Genomic DNA, 25,647 nt, shown 5'->3' with positions numbered 1-25,647 from the left:
GTTACTCTTGCTGCATAAGCCATTCATTTATCTTTTGAGGGTTTGCCGGTTATGGCTGCATCATGGGGTTGATTGGAAATTGATTCTTGTAAGAAATTTTTCCATATTTCTTCAAGTTATTTTTTGAATTTGTCAACCCTACCAACCATAAGCCTATTTACTCTGTTTTTTCTTCATAATTCTTTTTTTTGGCTTTCACAATAAGTCTATCAAATTATTCTTGTAAGATGCAAGCACTAATATTTATCAATTCACATTCTTTCATTTCCTTATCCAATCGACTTGCAGTTAGCCTTCTAGCATCAAGAATGTTATATAGTTCTTTTGGAATACTATGTTCTAACTCAAATAATTATTTGATGAAGTTATGAAAATACAACACAACAACTTCCTCAATTTACCTTTGATCATTCTCATCAAGTTTTTCATAGTATGCACTAATATTCTTGAGATTACCATCATTAACTATTTCATCAATTAATTATTTTGTAGTCAATGGGGGAATGATGGTACAGTTACCTTCCACCTTGTCAGATTCAATATCTTCATCAAGCTCTGTCCTTAGCTCTCTTCCTCTTTTTGGCTTACCGATTAGAGTAGGTTTTGATTTTGTCTTCTTGCTTGCTGGGAACCACCGAATTGTGGTTTCCTAACCACTCTACAAAATTCTTCTTTCTTCTTTTCTTTCTTGGCTTCCTCATCAAATTCTATCTTAAATGCAACTGAAGATACAACAACATAAGTCCTTTTTGGTTTCTACTTCTTCTTTAGTACTCCTTTGTTAGATGTTCTTTGAGTTGTTGATTGAGGAGATGGCTTCCCCGAAGTGGGAGAAGAATTAGTCTCCTTAGGCTTTGTCTTGGAGGGAACTGGTTCAGTCTTAGGCTTCTTTGATTCTCCTCTGCTTCCATCTGAGCCTTCTTCTCCTTGGATTTCCTGATAGCTTCTCCAGTAAATCTCATTTTTTCATCCATTGCCTCATCCATTCTTGTTACCTTTCATTTCCTTTTGGGATAAGTGAACTTCTTATGCAATTCCATATCTTTTTCCTTGAATGTGCTATATTTTTCTTCTTGAGGGTCAACCAGTTTTCTCAAAAGATGTTGAGCATAACCATCAAGAGTTTGAGCATCTACCTCATATCCCATTGGCATTATCCATATTGTCCCTGGATCTACTGCCTCCATAGGGAACTGGTCCTTATCAACCATGAAACAAATAGTATCTGCATATTTGTCCACTACTTCCCTAGGGATCCTTTCCCTATTCTTCATTCTGCCTTGGAAAGTTTTGAAGAAGCTCCATAGAAAAGCTATCTGATTCTCTTTGTTTCCAAATCTTTGTAGGTCTTGTTTGATCTGAGTAGTTACCGGTAAATTATATGCCCATTGGACCCTACCTATCTTGAGGTTTTCATTCATCAAGTATAGTTCTAGACACACAATCAATGAACCAAATTTGAAAACATTCTTCTTGGTTATTTTGGATTTCTTCAAATTGCTTAGGAGCTCTTGAAGAAGAACTGTGCACAAGTCATACTACATATCCTCTTTCACCATCTGATAAGCTACATATATTGTAGTACCAGAGACAAAATTCAACCTACTAGAATGATAAACTTTGTACCCAATAATCATTGATGTAAATTTGATATCATGCTCTAAGATAGCATCAATCATCATTGACCTATTGTCATATTGAGCACTAGTTAGTTTTGTGACAATTGGGTTTGTTACCTTCCTCAAATTGTGTTTACCACCAGTTTGGTGCACACACATGAATGCATTAGTAGCCTACTTGGTTATCTTATAAGGTATATCTAGCCATATGAATTCATCATGGACACGACTCAAAATATAGCTTACCCATTCATCTTCATTGAATGTTGGAAAATGAATAAATTAGGTGTAACCCTTCTTCTATAATTGTGCATATTCCAGTTTGGGGTTTCCAACTTCATATATTATGTGCTAAGTATACAAGGTTAAGATCTCCTTATTCCTGGTATCCTCAATTATGTAGTGAATGTATGCCCTAACATTGTCAATGTGCAGAACTCCATATTGTACAGATGAAAAAGTACCATTTGGGTCATCCTCAAAAGATTTAAATGGATGTCTTTTGAATTGTGGCCTTGCTCCTTTAGAAATTTCTACTACCAAAGGTGTATTAACTAAAGAAGATGCCATTTCAGGAAATTTAGGGTTCAAAGGATGAACACGCTTCAGTAAATACCATTTGCTTCTATTGGATGCACAAGAACTTCTTGTCGGATCACCTCAAGCTTTCTGATCGCCTTGAAATCTAGTTCACCTCGTTCTGCAGCTTCAACTCTTCACTCACAATGTGAGAAATAATTCACACTTTTTCCTTTTAACATGAAAACCCTGAATTTAAGTTGAAACAAATGCAATTTTAAAGTTCAACTGGATGTCTTGTTTAGCATAATCTAGTTCACCGGATTCCAAGATTAGTATGATGAATTCAGCATAATCATCTCCAAGTATCTGCAATCAACCTTGATCGATCATAAATCTTTTTAGGGGGTTCTTCAAGATTTTGCATGAAGATGCTACCCCCTAAGGCCAAATGCCTTAGTTACCGGATGAAGATCCTACACTGGATTCAAATGTAGATCCATTGGCTGCCTTGGATTCATCTATCCTAACCCATATATTCTCATGCTTGGTCCTGATCTCTTCTACCTTTGCCTTTCTTTTTTCATCAGCTTTGTTTTTGTCTACTAGAGCATTCTTGCTTCTGTAATACTTTGCAATGTGATTGGTTTTGTTGCATGCATGGCAACCAACATTGTTCTTCTGAATATCCTTGGTATTGCTTTGATTTCCTCTATATCTACATTGATTATCCATATGTCCAAATCAACTACAGGCATGGCATCTGACATTCTTGAGATTTCTACATTCCATTGACTTATGACCATACTTATTGCAATTGTAACATTGAACAGAGAATGATGAGTTATTCTGATTGGCTCTATTTCTACATTGACTTACCATATGACCAAATTTATTGCAAAGAAAACATTTACTATTGAACTTGTGAGCATTAGGCTGTCTTACAGGAGGCTTCTTTCTCTTTTGATGATTAGGCTTTTCATTTCTCTATCTATAACAAGAGGATTCTCCCTTCTCATATCCAAGTCCTCACATGTGTTTTCCATGTCTTTGACTTTTCAACATCTCATCTATCCCTGCTGAGCTAGCATTAAATTTTTCTTTGTATTCATTTCCCATAGCAAGTTCATCTCTTAAGGAAACAATCCATGTTTCAAGTTCTTGACCATCATTCCTTGATTGTGTCAACTCAAGCTTCAACTGATCATTCTCAAAGGTAAGTCTATAACATTCATCTGATCTGTCTTTCAATGATTGAGTCAGACTTTCTTCATTCTTCTTCCATTCTTCAATCTCCTTAGTCAGTTTCATCACAATGGATTGCATCTCATTCTTCAATACAACATTCTCTCTAGCAATATTTTCACATTCCTCAGTTTTTCTTTGAGCTTCAACGCTTTTCTCTTTTTTCTCCTTCAGCTTGTCCATCAACTATTTTCTTTTGTCTCTTGAAGTGTTGACTTGATCTTTCAAATCATTATTGAAGTCTTCAGCTACACTGAGGTTTCTCTTTAAGGAAATTATTTCATTTCTTGTTGCATCAAGATCCTCAAATGCCACACAAATCTGTCTCTACAAACCAGTCCATTGATTCAATCTCTTAGACCTTCATCAAGTAGTTAGGATTCCTCAGAGGAAATAGGCTCTGATACCAATTGTTGGAGTCAAGGAAAACTGAGAGGGGGGCGTGAATTAGTGTTCTACCAATAAATAAATTCTCAAACTTATTCTCAGGCCACCAAAAGAAAATGCAAGAAAGTAAAATGCGGGAACAGAAGATAATCAACAAAAAAATCATAACACCAAGATTTTTATGTGGAAACCCGGAAAGGGAAAAACCACGGTGGGATTGGAACCTACAATATTCATATACTGTGATCAGGAGTACATAAATATTACATAAGGGGAATTCACTTGCATTTAGGCACACTACCTAGAACCAAAGGTTCAATTATAACATGGAATTCATACTAACTTATAGATCATTTACAATGATAACTAAAATTATTGAACTCTAAAATGGAATCAAACAATGTCTGGATGAGTTCCAGTTAAGTGCAAAAATTCTGACTATGACTCCTCTACCACTCTGCCTTGTTTTTCTTCTGAGTCTGCTACCGAGTCAAGAATGCGAATGTTAAAATGGGGCAAATAGGGCTCTCAATAACTACTCAATCACATCACACCACAAAAAGACCTTCTACATTGGTCATATATATCCGCAATCAAAAAATAAAACATTCATCAAGTCGACCATTCATAATATGCAATGTAATGTATAACAAGCTGTTAGTTTAGACCAGATCTCTAAAACATATGTGGATCAACCAATTGATGTCGAAATTATTTCTACTTGTCAGCCCTATCATCCCATGCACAAATCTATCCACTTAAATCACTGCAAAGATTCCAGACCAAAATTGCTCTGCTATCCTGAAATACTAGTGACAAATTACTGGACCACTTCCTCTATTGGTTACCAAAATCCATGACTACCAGATGGGATTTTCATGGAGAGTTTCCATTGATGACAACCCTAATCCATTATCCATGCATTAGTATCCATTGGATGAGTGTCAATTTCCAACAATCTTCCCCTTTGGCACTGATGACAACACTCGTGAAAAATGACTAAGTGTTTGTATAGTAGATCAAAATTTCTAAGGCTCCCCCTTACACCAAAAACTTAAAAATTGTATCAACCAAAAAACTTGTATCATTCTCTATACATTTTTCACTTTACCCTCCCACTTTGACAACAATACTAAAGTGGAGGTGTTGCTAAAAAACTTATACACAACACACAATTCTATACATACTTGAAGATATCTGGAAAAAGGGTCTTCAAAAATCCTAAGTGGATATCCCACCCATTCTTCAAGTTGTCTAAAAATGTAATGAAAGCACTGAAAAACAAAGGCATACATCTCCACATATTTTAATTCAGTTGGAACTGGTTGTGCCATTGTCTTCATGCAATCTACTTTGTTTCTCAATATGATGTCCATTCAAGGGCAATAAGGATCCAAAGTTCACCAACCCGCCTCAGTATTCTATCTTTTTCTGAATTTAGGCTCAAGATTTGATCAATTAGAGCCATTGCTTGACCTTCTATACTGCTAGCAAGGGCTAAATTAGAATCAAATGATTGAGATATACTATCAAGGTTTCCTTGGCAAACACTAATCTGCTTGTCTATATTTGATGTTGTAGATAGGAATTTGGAAATCATCAAAGCAAACAGATATTAAGCTAGCTCAATCATGAAAACTAAAATGCAATGATAACAATCCTAAAAACACTCAATAGAAAACATGAAGCAAATAGATATTAAGCTAGCTCAATCACGAAAACTAAAATGCAATGATAATAATCCTAAATGTTAATGCGACGCAAAAACCCTAAAATAAGGCAATGCGCAAATGTTAAAGTATGACTCCACAAGCGTTGACCATTTTTAGACGTCTATATTTTGCCCCTCTTTGAGACAATGCGATTTTAAGCGTTGTTTCAAAGAACAATAATGAAAATGCCCCAGACAATAACAATGACATATGCATGCCCCCTCGAGGAATTGGCCGGAAAAATCCAGAAAAGAGGCCAAGTAATCGATAAGAATGACAGAAGATGATAGGTTCGAACGGATCAAACGGACTGCCAAGACTGACGGAAGAAATGTTAGTAAGAAGAAATTAGACAAAGGACAGTTAGAGATGAAGGAAAACTTGCTTTCACAAATGCACATAAGTAGGTGAGAACCTTTATTTATTGTAGCAAAGCGGATGCAGAGCATCATGGCATTGAAGGCCAGAGCTGAAACACAACCCTTTTTGCAAAAGATAGACACATCACACACAAGGAATGAGTGAATCATCCTAGGGTGCATACATCAAGGGTCAAGGTAAGTGTGGCGTTCACAAAGCGAACGTACTTATCACAGAGACCCAATGATATAGTTGCCCCAGTTTGTGACAAACATTCCACAAACAACAAACACAACAAAAAAGGAAAGGGACCATGAACCATCCCGGTCACTCTAAATCACTCAGTGACATCCGCGAGCAACATAGGAACATGATTGAAGCCAAAGATAAATCAGTAAAAAGATAAGACTCACAAATTCAACCAAGTCAAACAAACAGTCTGATTGTCATTGTCAAAAGTGGAAAACAAGAATGATCATGCTGTCTGGTTTCAGGGAATGCGGTACCCTGTCTAAGATAGGACACAGTCTGGTTTTGAGTATACCACACCCTGTATAAGACCCATGATAATGTTGACAAGGACCAATGATATTGATGTTGAGCGATTGATATGACAATTTTAATCAGTTTGAATATCTGGTTTGATTGAAAAGTTCATCTGTTAACACATGATTTCATTAAAGTGCAGTGTTGTGATTGAGAGTCATTGGAGGTATGCTCAACGATCTGTCTATGCATAGAGGGTACCATTTCTTGACAAAATTCAAAATGCCAAAGGAATTGTTTTTGGATTTTTGATGTTTTAAGATTTTTTTTTGTCATTTTTTCAGGACTTTATATGATTTTTTTTTCAAGACATTATATGATTTTTTTGGATTTTTTTTAGGACATTTTCAATTTTTATGATTTTGCCCCAAGTGTCTAGCAAGGCAAGGAATATGATAGATGAATAAATAGGCTTTCTAAAATGATGGTGGATAGAGGGAAGACAAAGGCCTTTTATCATGGAGACAATATAGATGCAATTTTCAAGGGCTATGGCGTGATGGGACAAGAGACTGGATATGACAATGTAAAGCAGTGACATGGCATGAGGGACATGTCAAGAGGTTTTTGAAACCATGTTTAAATTTTGCATCCTTATGTCAGATCAAAATCAAGGAATGAAAAAAAGTGTATGGATAGTGATAAGATATGGATAGGATAAGAAAACCAAGAATGGATAAGGGACATGGACTGAAGGTCAGAGTAGGCTGAGGGATAGTGGCAGAAAGTTGCAATAAGCTAGGGAATATGGATGAAAGGTTATAATAATCAAATGGATAAAGACCAAAAGCTATGATGGACTAAAACCTGCAAACAAGATGCATGATGCTCATGAAGATCCTCAGCCTTGTCAAGATCAAAGGTGGAAAGGGAAACTGGACATGAGGGATCATAGGATATGAAGGGTAATGATAGGGGTTCGACAGGATAATGGAACAATGAAGGACAAAAGGATATGAAGGAGGAAACCTGCCCCCAAGTGTGGTGTGCAAGAAGTTCATAGATTACGCATGACGCCTATTTGCCAGGTTTTCATCATGGTACTTGCCCAAGGTGCCTGTTCGCCAGGTTTTCACTAGTGGACGAATTATTTTTACTTTACTTTTTTTTTCTTTTTCTTTTTTTTTCACTTTTTTTGTTTTTTTTGTATTTTGACTTTTTCAATAGAAGATGGACACATGATAGGGGATGGAAGAAGGACTCAAACATCTTTTTGTTTGGATAGTAGCCTTGAAAAAAATGGACCATGACCTTTAAAAGTATGCTCAAAGATGTTGGTAGGATAAGGACATGGAAAATAAGATGAAACTAAGGCAAGGATTTATGCAAAGGATTGGATCAAAGGGATCAAAGGATGGAAAATATGCATTGGATAATGGATAGGGTATTAGAAGAATTGTGCTTGAGTGGATAGAAATGTTGGCAAGATTGACATTGGCACACACCTTGAGGGGTGATGGACTGATGGAGGAAGAGTGGGTTTTGGATATGGAGATTTTGATGAAGGAATAGCTATGGATTTTGGGACATAAGGGCCCAAAATGGATGAAGAAGGTGATGGAGGAACAAATTTGAGAGGGTTGGATGGAGGAATAGAAACTTTGGATGCCAAGTTGGATGTTTCTTTAGGATTTTGTGCTTCAAGGAGCCACTTAGGGATCCACATGGTTTTTGATTTTTCATGCTTTTGTGGTTCCTTGGAGTGCATTGCTTGCACAAGGGATTTAGGAACCCATATATATTTTGACTTTTGTTTTTGAGCAATGGGCCTTTGTGACCTTTTGGATTTTTCCTTTTCTTTATAGATCATATTGTTCTTTGTTTTGACATGTTGATTATATTGGACATGTTGAACCTTGAATACATGTGAATTGCTAGACTTATGAATTTTATACTTGGCATCCAAATTGCTTGGAGGGGGAAAGGAATGCATGGATTGATATGAATGAAATGGAGTTCTTTTGGATTGATGAAATTTACTCAAGGATGTGTGCCTTTGCTGACCTTGCATAGAGGATGAAGGGATATAAGGACCTAAGATGGATGGAAAGTATGATGGGGAAGGGATATGTTTGGATTTTGATGGAGGGATACCAACATCTTGAGAGTGAGTTGTGTAGACATGACCCTTAACATTTTCTTTCATATTGAGGAGTTCTTTCTTGTGAAGGTCTACTCCTTTGCCTTTATGAATATCTTGACTTGTAGGATACTCTTTTATTTGGAAAGAAGACGTGAGTCCATTATGAGGTGGATATGATATGAGAGAAATAATGAGATCTTGAAGTGGATCGGATTGCACCAAAGAGGAAGAACTAATTGTTAATGTCAGGGGTTCATGAACATCTTGCACTGACATGTTAGAATCATGAGGGGGATTAGGATCATGAGGGGGACTAGGATTGTGTAATGGACATGGTTCAATGATAGGCTCTTCAAGGGATGGAATGGGAGAAATAATGGGATCATCAAAAGAAATGCGATCTTGGAGTGTATATGGAGCATTAAGACAAGGATCTTGTGGAGGATTTAAAGGAATAATTTGATCTTGACAAGGAGGAATATCATTGGAATCCTCTTTAAAGGTGCTTTGCTCTTGACTTTCAATGAGATCATTAGAAAGGATGGAAGGGATATCTTGATCTTTCTCGGGGAATGGAGTGTCAATAGGATTTGAAAGGACGTTTTTTTCATGAAATGGAAGGGGATCGTTTGGGTTTGGATGGACTGGGATATCTTGATCTTGCTCAGGGAATGGAGTGTCAATAGGATTTTGGAGAGGATGGACAAGAATAGGGGAATCATCGCGAGTGTCTAGGAACATGGGGTCCTGGTCAACAATTGGATGGGATGATAAGGTTTTAGGATCTTGATCTTGATCTGTTTCAAGACACGTTTCTTCATGCTCTACATTATCCTTTTGACATGGGGTTGGACTTTGGATATGCATGGAGGATTCTGACAAGGAATCAATGTTTTGGCATGGAGGAAATGCACTTTGAACATTTGTGATGGATTCTGGCAAGGAATCAATGCTTGAACATGAGGAAGAGGGACTTCGAATGGGGTCCTCTAAAACAGGTAATGGCAATAAAGTGCATGGTGGCATTGGGTCTTGTATTTCTGAAACATGACAAGGATGTGCATCATGAATTGGATTATCTTGGCAATCAATTATGGATAGCCCTTGGATAATTTCATCCTTGGGTGTATTGTTTGATGAGGACAATATGGAAGGTTCTTGTGAAACTTCTAAAGGTGTAGGGATAGATGCCACTGCAGGGTCAATTTGTTTATGGGGGGATGAGACATTGCTAGACATAAGTGTATTATCTTGATCTTCCTCAAAGAACTCACTTGGTAGTTTCCTTAAGATCCTTGCAATAAAGACACCTTTCTTTCGAGGTTTTGACATAGTTGTATCTGGAATTTGAACTTGTTTTTGGTTTGATGTCATGTTTTGATATTGGACTTGGTTCAATTGTTCTGACATGTTTGAAACTTGGCTTGGTGTGGGCTGCAACCTTTGTTTATGAATGTTTGGTTGTGGTTGTTGACATTGATATTCCACCATTGGTTGAACCATTTGTGGACATTGTATAGTTGGTTGGACATATTGTTGAAATTGGACCATTGGTTGTGTTGGTTGTATATGTTGGACCATTGGTTGTGTCTATTGGAAATGTTCGAACTATTGAACAATTGGTTGTGATGGTTGAAAATCTGATTGATAGTAAACACCTTCTTGTTCTTGTTGTGAAGGCACATAATGTTGTTGTCTCTTTTCTTGAAATTGTTTCATCATCTCTATTTGTGAGAGGAGAGCTGGCATGTCTGATCGTTCGATAAGAGATCTTACATCAATTGGCTCAATTTTTGGATTTTGACTTGGAAATTTTTGAAACATTTTGGACATTTGTAATCTATTCTTCTCAATGTTTTTAAATTTTTGTTCCAAAATCTCCTTTTCTTGAGCTAGTTTCTCCTCTAGTTTTTGTATTTGGACATTTACATCATCATGATAAGTTTGATCCAAGTTCTGAGACATGTAGAGATTGGATTGACATGATTGATTTCTCAATTGCGATGACATGGCTTTGTAAGAAGGTTGAGACCTCATTTCAACAAACATGTCACTATGCAAATGCAATATTTTTTTGGAATTTTTCAAGGATAATGTATGATATGCAACTAAATGCAAACTAAATGGATGAATATGCAATCTATGGCAAGAATGCAATCTATGTTTTTGGTTGTTTTTCAAGATTTTGACAAACTTTTTGGAATGCATTTCTAAAAAGAGACCCTTAGGAAATTGAAATGATGTCTAGACCTCAAAGGACAAAAGGAACAAATGACAAAAGGACAAAATGACAATGTCTCCCCTATATGCTTGGATACTAAGCTAGGTTTTACCAAATGACAATGATGACAAAAAGACAAAAGTTTGATAAGGTCTAGACTTCCTAACAATGACTTAGGGTTTTATCAAAGATTTGCATTACTCAAGTATGACAAAACCTAGCTTTGATACTGTATGCAAAGGGACAATTACTATGCAAATTACCCTAATATGATATGATAATGACCTAAGCTTAACGAAGAGACCTAGGGTATGCAAATGTAACCTAATGTTATGAGGACAAGGATGCAAATGCAAATGTATGACAATGCCAACCTAAGACAAAACCTAAGGTTGAATTATGAAATGGTATTACTCTAATGCAAGAGGACACATGCAAATGGATGACTTTTATTGATATGCAAAGGAGTATGACCTAAGTGAAACTTAAGTTTGGTAGTTGACAATGAATTTGCAAAATGCAAACCTAGGATGAACCTAAATCTAAGTGACATGAATGTTGAGACAAGATTTTGAAAAATGTTTGACAACCATGTTTGAAGGTGTTTTGAACTTTGTTGAATGAAATACTCTTGTGTTTAACCTTGTTTTGAATCAATTTGTCTTGTTTTTGAAATGAGACACAACTCAACTTTTGACAAGCAAAGAAGACAAGATATTTCAACTTAGACTCGAGACAATCATGCTCATTCATAAATTTCTTATGGTAGGTAAGGACAGTAGGTACTTGAGAGGTAGACTCGTTATGAGATTCAAGGAGAATACATAGATGCTTGACCCCATGGGCTCGCCTCCATGACACTCACTTCTCAGGGAAACCAAGCATTAGTCCCCATGGAAATCTCCCCATGGTGAACTTAGTATCTCTTCCAAGTATCCGAACTCCTCCTTCTCAAGCAATTAGAAGGATTTTTGGCCTCTAAGTACAAGGTGTTTAATAAGGATTTCTGTTAAGCGTTACTCCTTGGTGTCACACAAGCGTGTTTGAGACATAAGTCCACCAAGATACCAAACAAATGTAGTCACGCAAGCATGATTTAGACCGCGAGGCCCTACTTAGATGTTGATATGAGAAAGAGTCCAAGGGTCATCACTTCCCAAGTAACTACAATTCCCATGTAGCCCTTCCTTCAAAGCTTTCGCCCATCAGGTATTTATTTATAGTGAGTTAGAATGCCAAGGTACTCTGGCTGTGCTCACTTTGGGTTGTTCCCTTCTCATGATTGTCACTTGCTTGCAAAAGAAAGCAAATGGTCAGGAAGGCAGGCCCTCTAAAGGTAACACACAATCCAAGACATGAGAATGGTATCAAAGATCTAGATTTCTGATCACCCTAAGAAGGATGAGAGCATACTCTCCTACTCCAATGTCAAACTTGACAATCAAAGCAAATTCATTCCATCCTACTTAGAAATCATACTAGGTGCCTAATTATGAATCAGAAACACAAAGTTCGATTGGAATACAAGGCAACTTGCAAAATCACTAAGTTAGAAGTTTGATTTGTTTGGTCTTTGACTAGCGAACCTGCATAAGATTTGTTAGTAGGTTCATTTTTGTCTTCGCCATGCATAATGCCAAGGTTCTGCACAGAGAATCAATATCAAAGAAAACCAGAATACCAGAACAGAATGCAAAACAAAGTAATTTGCAAGTAAAACACTGGTTTTTCCCCCTATTTCTGGCCTTACACAGGCGTAGAATGTCTTGACACAGGCGCAGAATGCATTGACACAGGCGCAGATCCCTTTGACATAGGCATAGAAGTCCTTGACACAGGCGCAGATCCCTTGACACAAGCACAGATTCCTCCTACACAGGTGCAGAAGTGTCCAGAAAGCTCTGAGTTGCTCTATTTCTTGATTTTTTCACTTGCAAACAGCTCAAAAGCACTCAAAACACGATTAAGGGGTTAGTTCACATCGGGTTCACCAATTAATGTAGATAGGAATTTGGAAATCATCAAAGCAAACAGATATTAAGCTAGCTCAATCATGAAAACTAAAATGCAATGATAACAATCCTAAAAACACTCAATAGAAAACATGAAGACAAGATATTCAAAATGAAATTAAAGCAAACCAAATGCAGATATCTCCTTCATAATTCTCCATTGTCCTTCTTTCTCCTTCAAATTGCTTTGTTTGTGGATCTCACCTACAAGTGCATAAGCATGAGATGAAAGCAAGATTGACAAGACAACATAAGGATACTAGAAGCGTGATTGATTCGGGGATCGATTCGAAAAAGTGATTAATTTGATAATGTGATTAATTGGGATTGAAGAAATTCATCCAATTTATAGATAAATTGGAGAAAAGACAAGATTAGTATGAAGAGACTTGAAAGGAAATTTCAAATCAAGAATGACAAAGAAGGCAAATTGACACTTTCTATGCGAAATTGATTGATTGATAATTATGACAAATTATGACAAATTGCTATGTCAAAATTGATTGATTGACAATTATGACAAATTATGACAAATTTTCTATGTCATTCCCATGAAATTAGGAGAAATAGGAGAAATTAGAAAATTAGATGAATTAGAAATTAGGAAATTAGGAAATTAGAAAATTGATGAAAATTAGAAAATTAGGAATTAGGAGAAATTAGTAAATTGGAAAATTAGGTAAATTAATTAATAATTTTTCATTCATTAATTAATTCACAAACAGAGGAGGAATTAGTTAGCCAATTAAATAAATATTTAATTGTGACAAGAAGACTTAGGATAAATAAATAAATTATTTAACCTAAAAGGGAAAATGACAAACAAGATTAAATGAATAAATCATAAAACCTTAGAAGATGAATTAGAAATGCAAGGATGACAATTAGGTCTTGATGTAGGATCGATTTGATCATGATTCTAACTTGATAAAAGACCAATGTTGATAAATCATTTGATTGATAAATGCACCAATTGACGAGGAACAATGACTAATTGATCCAAATTGACATGATTGAGAAGGATGACGATCGATGTCAAATCGATCACAAAACGACAATATTGAAAATGACAACGATTGATGACAAATCGATCGCAAAATTGACGAGATTGATGGTGAATTGATAGCAAGATGACAAGATTGAAAATGACAATGATTGATGACAAATTGATCGCAAAATGATAAGATTGATAAGAGGACAAAACCCTAATTCCATCATCGATTAGGATTGACGATGTCCAAATATGAAATCGAATTGACGATGTCAAAATATGCCAAATGAGCACGCACATTGATGCGAAAGGATAAGATCGACCAAAATCATGATTGAAGATTGTTATCGACAAGACCAAATTCAAAAGCGAGACAAATGAAGAATGCAGAAGAAGGACTCGATGCTCACAAATGATAAAGACCAAGTGCGCAACATAGGAGAAATGTTAATGCGACGCAAAAACCCTAAAATAAGGCAATGCGCAAATGTTAAAGTATGACTCCGCAAGCGTTGACCATTTTTAGACGTCTACAGATGTGAATTTGGGAAGTATAAGGCATGACTCATATATCTACCCTCCTTCAAGAAATGCCTCCAAGATTGTCTATAGTCCTTTGTTCAATTTAACCTTGTCATCTTGAATCATCTTCCAGAATGTCTGCATACACACCTCCTTGAATTTGTCCAATACTTGCTTGGTAGTTTCTTTTCCCAATGACTGAAAATTGGTACTGATATTGTTGATCAACTATAACAGCTTGCCGGAGGGGTTAGAATTTGGATCTAATTTCAGTTCAAGTACCACCTTTTGCAAAACACTTATAGTCATTTGAATCATCTTTTTGTCTTCAGTCTCTGACTTAACTAAGTCCTAACTAGCTTGAGACTGAACTGTTGCAACAACCATCATCCTTTTAGCTAGAGACATCTAGCCAATGTCAAGAGGTCCAACAAAATTGATGAATATTTGTGGGAAAATCCCTTTCCCTTTATCCTTCAGTGTGTCAATTTCCATGATTACTGGGACATCATCATATTTTTGATTTCCCTTATCCTTATCTTGAACCTTTTCCTTCTCTGATTCCTATTTTCCTGCATACTTTTCCAGTTTCTGCTCAACATGATCTTGTTTATCCTTGTTTTTTCTTCAACCTTTGCACCAGTGTCACCACTTGGTGCAGTATCATTTTTTGGTGTCTCTTTGGCCTCATCAAATTTCCCTTTCACCATCTTTGGGTTGTCCTTGTCAACCAGAGGATTTTGACTGACTTCTGTATCAAGGGTTAGATTGTCCTAATCTTCCAGATGAGAAGTATCTTCCTTCTGTAAGTTATCATCATAGTTGGGGTTTATTGGAAACTGATTGTCCTTTAAGAACTTTTTCCATATTTCTTCAGTTTCTTTTCTGATTTCCTCAACCCTGCCAACCATAAGCCTGTTTACTTTGTTTTTGCTTTGTAATTTCTTCTTTTTGGCTTGCTCCATGAGTCTACCAACTTCTTCTTGTAAGATGCAATCACTGATATTGATCAATTCATGTTCTTTCATTTCCTTATCCAATCGACTTGCAGTTATCCTTCTAGCATCAAGAATGCTATATAGATATTTTGGAATACTACATTCTAACTCAATTAATGATTTGCTGAAGTTATTCAAATGCAACACAATAACTTCCTCAATTTCCCTCTGATCATTCTCATCAAAATTTTCATAGTATGCACTAATATTCTTGAGATTACCATTATTAACTATTTCATCAAATAATTCTTTTGTACTCAATGGGGGAGATCGCTTCACTAGAGTGAGAAAAGACTTAGTCTCCTTAGGCTTTTTCTTGGAGGGAACTGGTTTAGTCTTAGGTTTCTTTGATTTCTCATTTGCTTCCATCTAAGGCTTCTTCTCCTTAGCTTTCTTGAAATCTTCTCTGGTTAATTCCCATCTGTTCAGCCACTGCCTTGTCCATTCTTGGTACCTTTCTTTTCCTTTGGGGCTGAGTGAATTTCTTATGCAATTCCATATATTTTTCCTTGAATGTGCCAAATTTTTCTTCTTGAGGGTCAACCAATTTTCTCAAAAAATGTTGAGCATAACCTTCAAGAGTTTGAGCATCTACCTCATAGCCCATTGGCATTATCCATACTATTCTTGGCTCTACTACCTCCATATGGCACTAGTCCTTATCAACCATGAAACAAATATTATATGCATATTTGTCCACTACTTCCTTAGGGATCCTTTCCCCATTCTTCATTCTGCCTTGGAAAGTTTTGAAGAAGCTCCATAGGGTAGTTGTCTAATTATGTTTGTTTCCCAATCTTTGCAGACCTTGTTTGATCTAAGTAGCTACCGGAAAATCATATGCCCATTAGACCCTTCCTATCCAGAGGATTTCATTCATCAAGTATATTGCTAGATAGACAATCAATGGATTGAATTGGAAAACATTATTCTTGTCTATTTTGATTTTCTCCAAATTGCTCAGGAGCTCTTCAAGAAGAACTGTGCACAAGTCATACTACATATCCTCTTTCACCATCTTATAAGTTGCATATATTGCAATACCAGAGACCGAATCCAACCTGCTAAACTGATAAAAATTTTATCCAATAATCATTGATGTAAATTTGACATCATGCTCTAAGATATCACCAATCGTTATTGACCCATTGTCATATTGAGCATGGTTATTTTTGTGACAGTTGGATTTGTTACCTTCCTCAAATTAGGTTTTCCACCAGTTTGGTACAGATTGTTAGGACCCGGAGGCAACTGAGAGGGGGGGCTGAATCAGTTGTCTATTAATTTCAACCCAAATATAAATTAACCAAACTTAATGCATAATACTGATAAACATCTCCATAATGTGTCATGCTGATCTAGAATAGATAACGCTTGCCAGCCCATAACCTAGACCAATTTGCTGGTAACAACAAATATGCAAACTCAATTAGACCAATAGCCAAATCACCAAAACCAAGTGTCCAAACAATGTCTTTGACATAACTAAGTAATCTCTAGATGATAATAGATAATCTTCAATGCCAATGAACAATATAACCTACCTGTGAACCAGATACCGGTGACTATGCATAAGTCACTGAACATGCCGAAGAACAACCAAAGATCTTCAGTGATGATAAGTGTTGACAAGTATTGATAAGTGTTGATATATGACAAAAATAATGCAACACATCCATAATACCAACAATCTCCCCCTTTGGCATTGATGGCAACACAAGATGGAAAAACCATCCAAGTGCCAAAGCAGAAATGCCAAAAACAAAAAACCAACAATCTCCCAAAGAGATCAATTACTAGAAACCAAAATACATAATATTTCTCCCCTAGGAATAATCTCTCCCCAAAAGATAATGTGTTTTTCCATAGATATCTCTCCCCCTTTGACATCAAATTCAAAAGCAATACAAAACCAAATACAATCAGTTCATAGAACTTATTACAAATACCAACTTATCCAATCTACTCCCCCTGAGAGGTAGCTCTCCTTCACCAAAGTTGGAAAAAGGTTTCTCTGTTAATTCTTGTCGGTCTGATGCCATGCTCCAATTATCTAAGTCTCTATAGGTGAGGGTATAACCCCAAGCTTCTCTTTAAGATACTCAAAAGTTTCCTTAGGCAAAGGCTTAGTAAAGATATCTGCAATATGCTCTTTAGTATTCACATAAACCAATTTCACTTCTTTTGCTTCAATATTCTCTTTCAGAAAATTGAATTTGATAGAAACATGTTTAGTTTTAGAGTCAAATACCAGATTCTTTGATATATCAATTTCTGCCATATTATCACAGTAAATGATTATAGGTTCTTTGCATTTTACCTTTATGTCCTTCAACATTTGCTTAATCCATAATACCTGTGTACAATTAGTTGTTGCTGCAACATATTCTGATTCTGCTGTTGATAATGATGTACAAATTTGTTTCTTGCTCAACCATGAAATCAATCTGCTACCAAGAAAGAATGCTCCACCGGTGGTGCTCTTTCTGTCATCTACATCTCCTGCCCAATTTGCATCTATGTATGCACATAAATCAAAATTTTCATCTTTAGGATACCATAAACCAAGATTTGTTGTACCTTGTAGATACCAGAAAATCCTTTTCACCGCTGATTCATGATTTTCAATAGGATTACTTTGAAATATTGAAACAATACATACTGCATTCATAATATCAGGTCTTGTTTGTGTCAAATACAGTAAACCTCCAATCATAGATTTATATCTTGTCAGATTAACAGGTGCTGATTCATCCTTCAATGATAGTTTATCAGTTGTAGTCATAGGAGTACTTACCGGTTTAGAGTTTTCCATACCAAATTTCTTTAGTAGTTCCTTCAAGTACTTAGATTGACATATGAATATACCTTTATCAGCCTGTGAAATCTGTAATCCTAAAAATAATTTTATCCCCACAATCATAGACATTTCAAATTCTTCCTGCATCTTATTAGAAAAGTCTTTACACAATCCATCTTCTCCTCCAAAAAAGATATTATCAACAAAAACTTCAATAACCAAGATGTCATCATTAGTCACTTTGTAATATAAGTTGATGTCAACATTACCTTTAGTGTAACCAAGCTTCAAAAGATATTTGTCCAATCTAGCATACCAAGCTCTAGGAGCTTGCTTTAATCCATATAAAGCTTTCCTTAACCTGCAAACCATATCTTTGTCATCTGTCAAAGAAAATCCATCAGGTTGTTTAATGTAAACTTCCTCTTCAAGATCACCATTCATAAATGCACATTTAATATCCATTTGATATACTTTATAGTTCTTGTGTGTTGCAAAAGCTAAGAATAGTCTGACTGCCTCAATTCTAGCTACCGGTACAAAGGTTTCATTGTAATCAATTCCTTCTTTCTGTGATTATCCCTTACACACTAATCTTTCTTTGTTTCTGATTACCTTACCATCTTCATTAAGTTTATTTCTGAATACCCATTTAGTTCCAATTACATTTTTATTTTTAGGTCGGGGAACCAATGTCCATGTGTTATTATTTTCAATTTGTTCCAATTCATCTTCCATAGCTTTAATCCAATGTTTATCTTCACATACCTCATTAATAGTTTTTGGTTCAATTTGAGAGATTATACATACCTCTTCATTTGCTAGTCTTCCTCTAGTCATAACACCTTGATACTTATTCCCAATTATCTAACTTTCAGAGTGATTCAATCTTACATACCTGGGTGTATTCATTTGCTATTGTTCTTCAGTCACTGTGGAATTCTCAGATGATGCCGGTGTGACTAGAGAAAAATTCTGTATTGGTGTAGGTTCACTTGTGATTATCTCAGCTGCCGGTTCAGAGTCCATTGACCTTGAATTACCTCTAAACTGTTCATCAATCTTCACATTTGCATTCTCAATAATTTTCTGCAATCTCTTATTAAAACATCTATATGCCTTGCTCTTAGATGAATAACAAATAAATATTCCTTCATCACTTCTAGGATCAAATTTACCAATATAATCATCTCTCCTAATATAACATTTGCTTCCAAATATTCTGAAATATTTAAGAGTAGGAGTATTACCAAACCATAGTTCATGAGGGGTCTTACCGGTTTCACCTTTGATGCAAACTCTGTTGAATGTGTAAACCGTTGTATTGACAGCTTCTCTCCAATACATATGAGGTAGGTTTGCTTTTGATATCATGCTTCTAGCCGCATCCAGAACAGTTCCGTTTTTCCTTTCCACAACTCCATTTTGCTGAGGCGTCTGAGGTGTTGATAATTGTCTTCTAATTCCATTCACTTCACAGAATGTATTAAATTCCTTAGATGTGAATTCACCTCCTTGACCTAATCTCAAATATTTTATTTTCTTACCGGTTTCATTCTCTACCATTACCTTGAATACTTTGAATTTCGCAAAAGCTTCTGATTTCTCCCTGAGAAAAGTAACCCAACACATTCTAGAATAATCATCAATGATTAGCATAAAATATCTATCTACTTGTAAACTTCTAGTTCTTCCTGGACCACATAAATCAAGAATATTATTGGATTTCTCTAGAATACTCTTAAAAGTTATTCTAACTTGCTTTCCAAATTGACATTCCTTACATACTAGACTGTGAGGTTTTACAATCTTAGGTAAATCCCTTACTGCCTTAGTGGTACCGATTTTCACAATGCAATCAAAATTTACATGACAAAGTCTTTTATGCCATAACAAACTTTCATAAAGATGTGAAATCAAGCATGTCTTCTCATTGTTATTCAAGTGAAAGATATTACCTCTAGTCTGATTAGCGGTTAAACCAGTTCTATTCATGATTTTGCATTTACCATTCTTGAATTGTAACTGAAATCCCTTTTCAACTAATTGACCAACACTCAAAAGATTATGCTTCAAACCTTCAACATAATAAACATTGTCAGTATTGTGCTTACCATCAAAAGATATAGTGCCTTTTCCTCTGATCAAATAAGCTTTATCATCCCCAAATATTACTAGACCTCCATTGTATTCCTGAAAGCATAAAAATTTACTTAAATCACCAGTCATATGATGTGAACATCCAGAATCAATGATCCATTCATCCTTTTCTTCAATTTTAGCTGCCAGGGCCTGCTCTACTAGTTGTATAGTAGGTGCCGGTTGATCTTCTATTATTGCAACAAAATCCCATCCATTGTCTGCCGTTTCCTCATCAGAATCATTAGTAACTCCTTCATCAACATAGTAACATGATTTGTCTCTATTCTTCTTAAATTTGTATCTTTGATATTCAGGGTTGGTCTTATATATTCTTTTAGCTTCCTCTTTCAATCTTGCATGTCTATTAGGACACCTAGATGCCATATGACCAATTTTATTGTAGTTAAAATATTTAAATGGTGCTTTACCTTCATACTTACTTCCAACTAGACCTTTAGGCATTTTCCTTGCAAATAGTGCTTCAAGCTCTTCCAATTCTTCATTCTCTCTTCTGATTTCTTCAAGTTCTCTAGCATAGAGTGCTTTCCAATCAGATTTTTGAGATGATGATGATGATGTTGTAGATGATGATGCTTTGAAATCTAAATTTGTCTTAATTATAGCAATAGGACCAAATCCCTCAAGTTCAAAAGCTGAAAGTTTTCCTACCAAAGTATCTCTAGATACTGATTTATTAGGCATTGTTCTCAATTCATTAATAGAAATTATTTTCATTTTGTATGTCGGTGGAAATGCTCTTAAAAATTTATAAATAATCTCATCTTCACTTAAGGATCCTCGACAGTATTGTATACCTAAAACAATTTTATTAACTCTTTCCATAAAAGCAGAAATCCTTTCATCTTCTTCCATTTTCAGATTTTCATACCTGACCCGGAAGCATTCCAGTTTTGTAATTTTGATAGTGGTATCACCTTCATTCAATGTCTCCAATTTATCCCAAATAGCTTTAGCAGTAGACCGATCTGATAATCCCATGATTTGCTGATCTAATAATGCGCTCAAAAGTGCTTCTCTTACTTTGCAATCATTCTCCTGATCTTTAGCCAAGGTTGGTGGATTAGGTTGACTCTGTGTAGGACCAACATAGCCATTCTTTGTAACATCCCATATGTCTTTTCCAATGCAATTTAGATCTATCTCCATTCTAATCTTCCATATACCATAGTTAGTTCCATCAAGCTTCAGACTGTCCTTCCTGAAATAGTTAGTTGCCATAGAATCTCCTCAAGCTATTAAACTTTTGCAAAAACAGGACTTAGCTCTGATACCAATTGTTAGGACCCGAAGGCAAATAAGAGGGGGGGTGAATCAGTTGTCTATTAATTTCAACCCAAATATAGCTTAACCAAACTTAATGCCGGTTGACAGTTTAACAATTAATAATAGTACCGATAAAGTTTAATGCATGAAATAGAAAGACAAATAACATCCACAACACATAACACAGATATTTGTATGTGGAAACCCTGTAAGGGGAAAACCACGATGGGAAACCTTACCCACAATCAGATGATACTACTGCAGATAATATGTGTGCACAAATGGGGTCTACACATGCAGAAAGGCCAACTACCTAGAGCTCACTTCTCAATCACAAAATGGGAGTCACACTGACTACAATTGGATGGTTAAATCCAATGATAATGTACTGCTCAAAATAGCATCTTCATATGCTAGATTCAGTACCGGTTAAGATCTGATTGTCTTCTTCATACCTTCCTTGAATCTTCAAATGATGTCTACGTGTATAGCTCTACTTATATTCACATATACCGAATATCACAACCTTTTAATACCTTATTACATTCCTTATCTCAATCTCACAAATGAGATCTTTCATATATACCAAAACCTAAGATGAAATGTGTAGGTCGGCTCACTAAGAATATTACAATTAAATCAATTAAAAATGAATCAATATGCGATGCATCATGTCGGCTCAATGCATTTACAATAATAACCAATCAATAAAACATCTCCATAATGTGTCGTGTTAATCTGGAATACACAATGCTTGCCGGTCCATAACCTAGATCAATTTGCAGGTAACAACAAATATGCAAACTCGATTAGACCAATAGCCAGATCACCAAAACCAAGTGTCCAAACAATGTCTTCGACATAACCAAGTAATCTCCAGATGATAACAGATCATCCTTAGTGCTAGTGAGCAATATAACCTACCAGTGAACCAGATACTGGTGACTGTGCATAAGTCATTGAACATGCTGGTGAGCATAACCAAAGATCTTCAGTGCCAATAAGTGTTCACAAGTATTGATAAGTGTTGACATCAATGACAAAACCAATGCAACACATCCATAATAACAACACAGACACGTGACTGTATGAACGACCTGCTTGGTTATCATATAAGGTCTGTCCAACCATATGAATTCATCGTGGACACAACTCAAAATATATCTTACCCATTGATCTTCATCGAATGTTGGAAAATGAACAAACTGTGTGAAACTCTTCTTCTGTAACTGTGCATATTCCAGTTTGGGGTTTCCAACTTCCTCTATTATGTGCTTAGTATACAAGGTTAAGATCTCCTTATTCCTGGTTTCCTCAATTGTGTAGTGAATGTATGCCCTAACATCATCAACATGCAGAACTTTGTATGGTATAGAAAATAAATCACCATTGGGATCATCCTCAATAGATTTAAATTGATGTCTTTTGAATTGTGGGATTACTTGTTCATAAATTTCTACTACCAAAGGTGTATTAATTGAAGAAGACACCATTTCAAGAGATTTAGGGTTCAAGGGATGAACATGGTTCGGTAAATACATTTTTCTTCTATTGGAAGTAGAAGAACTTCTTGTCAGATCACCTCAAGCCTTCTAATCGCCTTGAAATCTGGTTCGCTTTGTCTTGCAGCTTCAACTCTTTGCTCACAATATGATAAATGATTCACACTTTGCCCTTTTAACTTGCAAACCCTAACTTTAAGTTGAAACTAATGCAATTGTAAATTTCAACTGGATGTCTTGTTTAGCATAATCCAGTTCACTAGATTCCAAGATCGGTATGATGAATTTTAGATAATTATCTACAAGCATTAGCAATCAAACTTGATTCATCATAGATCTGTTTAGGGGGTTATGCAAGATTTTACATGAAGATGCCACCCCCTAAGGCCAAATGACTTAGTTACCAAATGAAGATCCTGCACCGGATTTAGGTGCAGGTCTATTGGCTGCCTTGGATTCATCTATCCTAACCCACATCTTCCATGCTTGGTCCTGATCTCTTCTACCTTTTCCTTGCCTTTTTCATCAGCTTTGTTTTTGTCTACTAGAGCATTCTTGTTCATATTCTTGCTTCTGAAATACATTCCAATGTGACCGGTTTTGTTGCATGCATGACAAACAACATTGTTCTTCTGAATAGCCCTATTATTGGTTTGATTTCCTCCAGATATGCATTTATTAGCCATATGTCCAAATCTAATACAAGCATGGCATCTAAACATTCTTGAGACTTCTACATTTCATTGACTTATGACCATACTTATTGCAATTGTAACACTGGAGGAGAATGATGAGTTATTTTGATTAGCTCTATTTCTACATTGTCTTGCCATATGACCAAATTTATTGAAAACAAAACATTTACTATTGAACTTGTGGGCATTAGGGTGTCTTACTGAAGGTTTCTTTCTCTTCTGATGATTAGGATTTGCATTACTCTATCCATAACTAGAGGATGCTCCCTTCTCATATACAAGTCCTCGCATGTCTTTTCCATGTCTCTAACTAGTCAACATCTCATCAAGCCTTGTTGAGCTAGCATTAAATTTTTCTTTGTATTCATTTGTTGTATCAATTTAATCTCTTAAGGCAACAATCTGTCATTCAAGTTCTTGACCATCATTCCTTGATTGTGTCAACTCAAGCTTCAACTGATCATTTTGATAGGTAAGTCTGTAACATTCATGTAATTTGTCTTTCAATGATTGAGCTAGACTGTCTTTATTATTTTTTTGGTCTTCAATCTCTTTAGTAAATTTCATCACAATGGATTGCATCTCACTCTTCAATACAACATTCTCTCTAGGAAGCTTTTCACATTCCTCAAATTTTCTTTGATCTTTAATGCTTTTCTCTTGTTTCTGCATCAGCTTGTCCATCAACTCTTTTCTCTTGTTTCTTGAAGTATTGACTTGATCTTTCAAATCATTAATGGTCTTTAGCTGCATTCAAGTTTCTCTTTAAGGAACTTATTTCATTTCTTGCTACATCAAGATCCTCAAGTGCCACACAAAGTTATCTCTGCAAACTGGAGTCCATTGATTCAATCTCCTGGATCTTTCTCAAGTGGTTAGGATTCCTCTGAGGAACTAGGCTCTGATATCAATTGTTGGGATCAAGGAACACTGAGAGGGGGGGGTGAATCACTATTCTACCTCTAAATAAATTCTCAAACTTATTCTCAGGCCACCAGAAGCAAATGCAAGAAAGTAAAATGCAAGAACACAAGATAATCAACCACAAAATCATAACACCAAGATCTTTACATGGAAACCCAGAAAGGAAAAAACCACGCTGGGAATGAAACCCATAGCATTCATATACTGTGATCAGGAGTACATAAATATTACATAAGGGGAATGCACTTGCATTCAGGCACACTTCCTAGAACCAAAGCTTCAATTAAAATATGGATGTCACACTAATTTATAGATCATTTACAATGATAAATACAACTATTTAACTCCAAAATAGAATCAAACAATGTGTGGATGAGTTCCAATTAAGTACAAAAAGTCTGACTGTGACTACTCTGCCACTCTACCCTATTTTGCTTCTCAGTCGACTACCAGATAAATAATCCGCACGTGAAACTACACCAAATAGGTTTCTTGATCACTACTTGCTCACATGACACAACAAAAAGATCTTCTACATCGATCATATATATCTGCAATCACAAAATAACATTCATCAAGTCGGCCATTCATAATATGTAATATAACGTGTAACCGGGTGTCGGCTTAGACTAGATCTCTAAAACATATGCAGATCAACCAAATGATGTCAAAATGATTTCTACATGTTGGCCCTATCATCCCATGCACAAATCTATCCACTGAAATCACCACAAAGATTCTTAACCAAAAGTGCTTTGCTATCTTGAAATACTGGTGACAGATTACTAGACCAGTTCCTCTGCCAGTTACCAAAATCCATGACTACTAGATGGGATTTCTATAGAGAGTTGCCATCAATGACAACCCTAATCCATTATCCATGTATTAGTATCCACCAGATGAGTGTTAATTTCCAACACTAGCAACAAATTCTTATTAGGTACCAATGTAAAAACCAGTGCAACTCTCATAAATGGAAAAAAGGAGAAACAAAATGGGAGAAAACTCCTCTCTGAAAGAGAGAATATACAATAAATTCACTAGTGAAAGAAGCAAAGAAGTGGGAATAAATATGACCCCTCAGG

The sequence above is a fragment of the Cryptomeria japonica genome, chromosome 9 (genome assembly GCF_030272615.1).
Source record: "Cryptomeria japonica chromosome 9, Sugi_1.0, whole genome shotgun sequence".
Classification (NCBI taxonomy): domain Eukaryota; kingdom Viridiplantae; phylum Streptophyta; class Pinopsida; order Cupressales; family Cupressaceae; genus Cryptomeria; species Cryptomeria japonica.
This window is presented reverse-complemented; position numbering follows the sequence as displayed.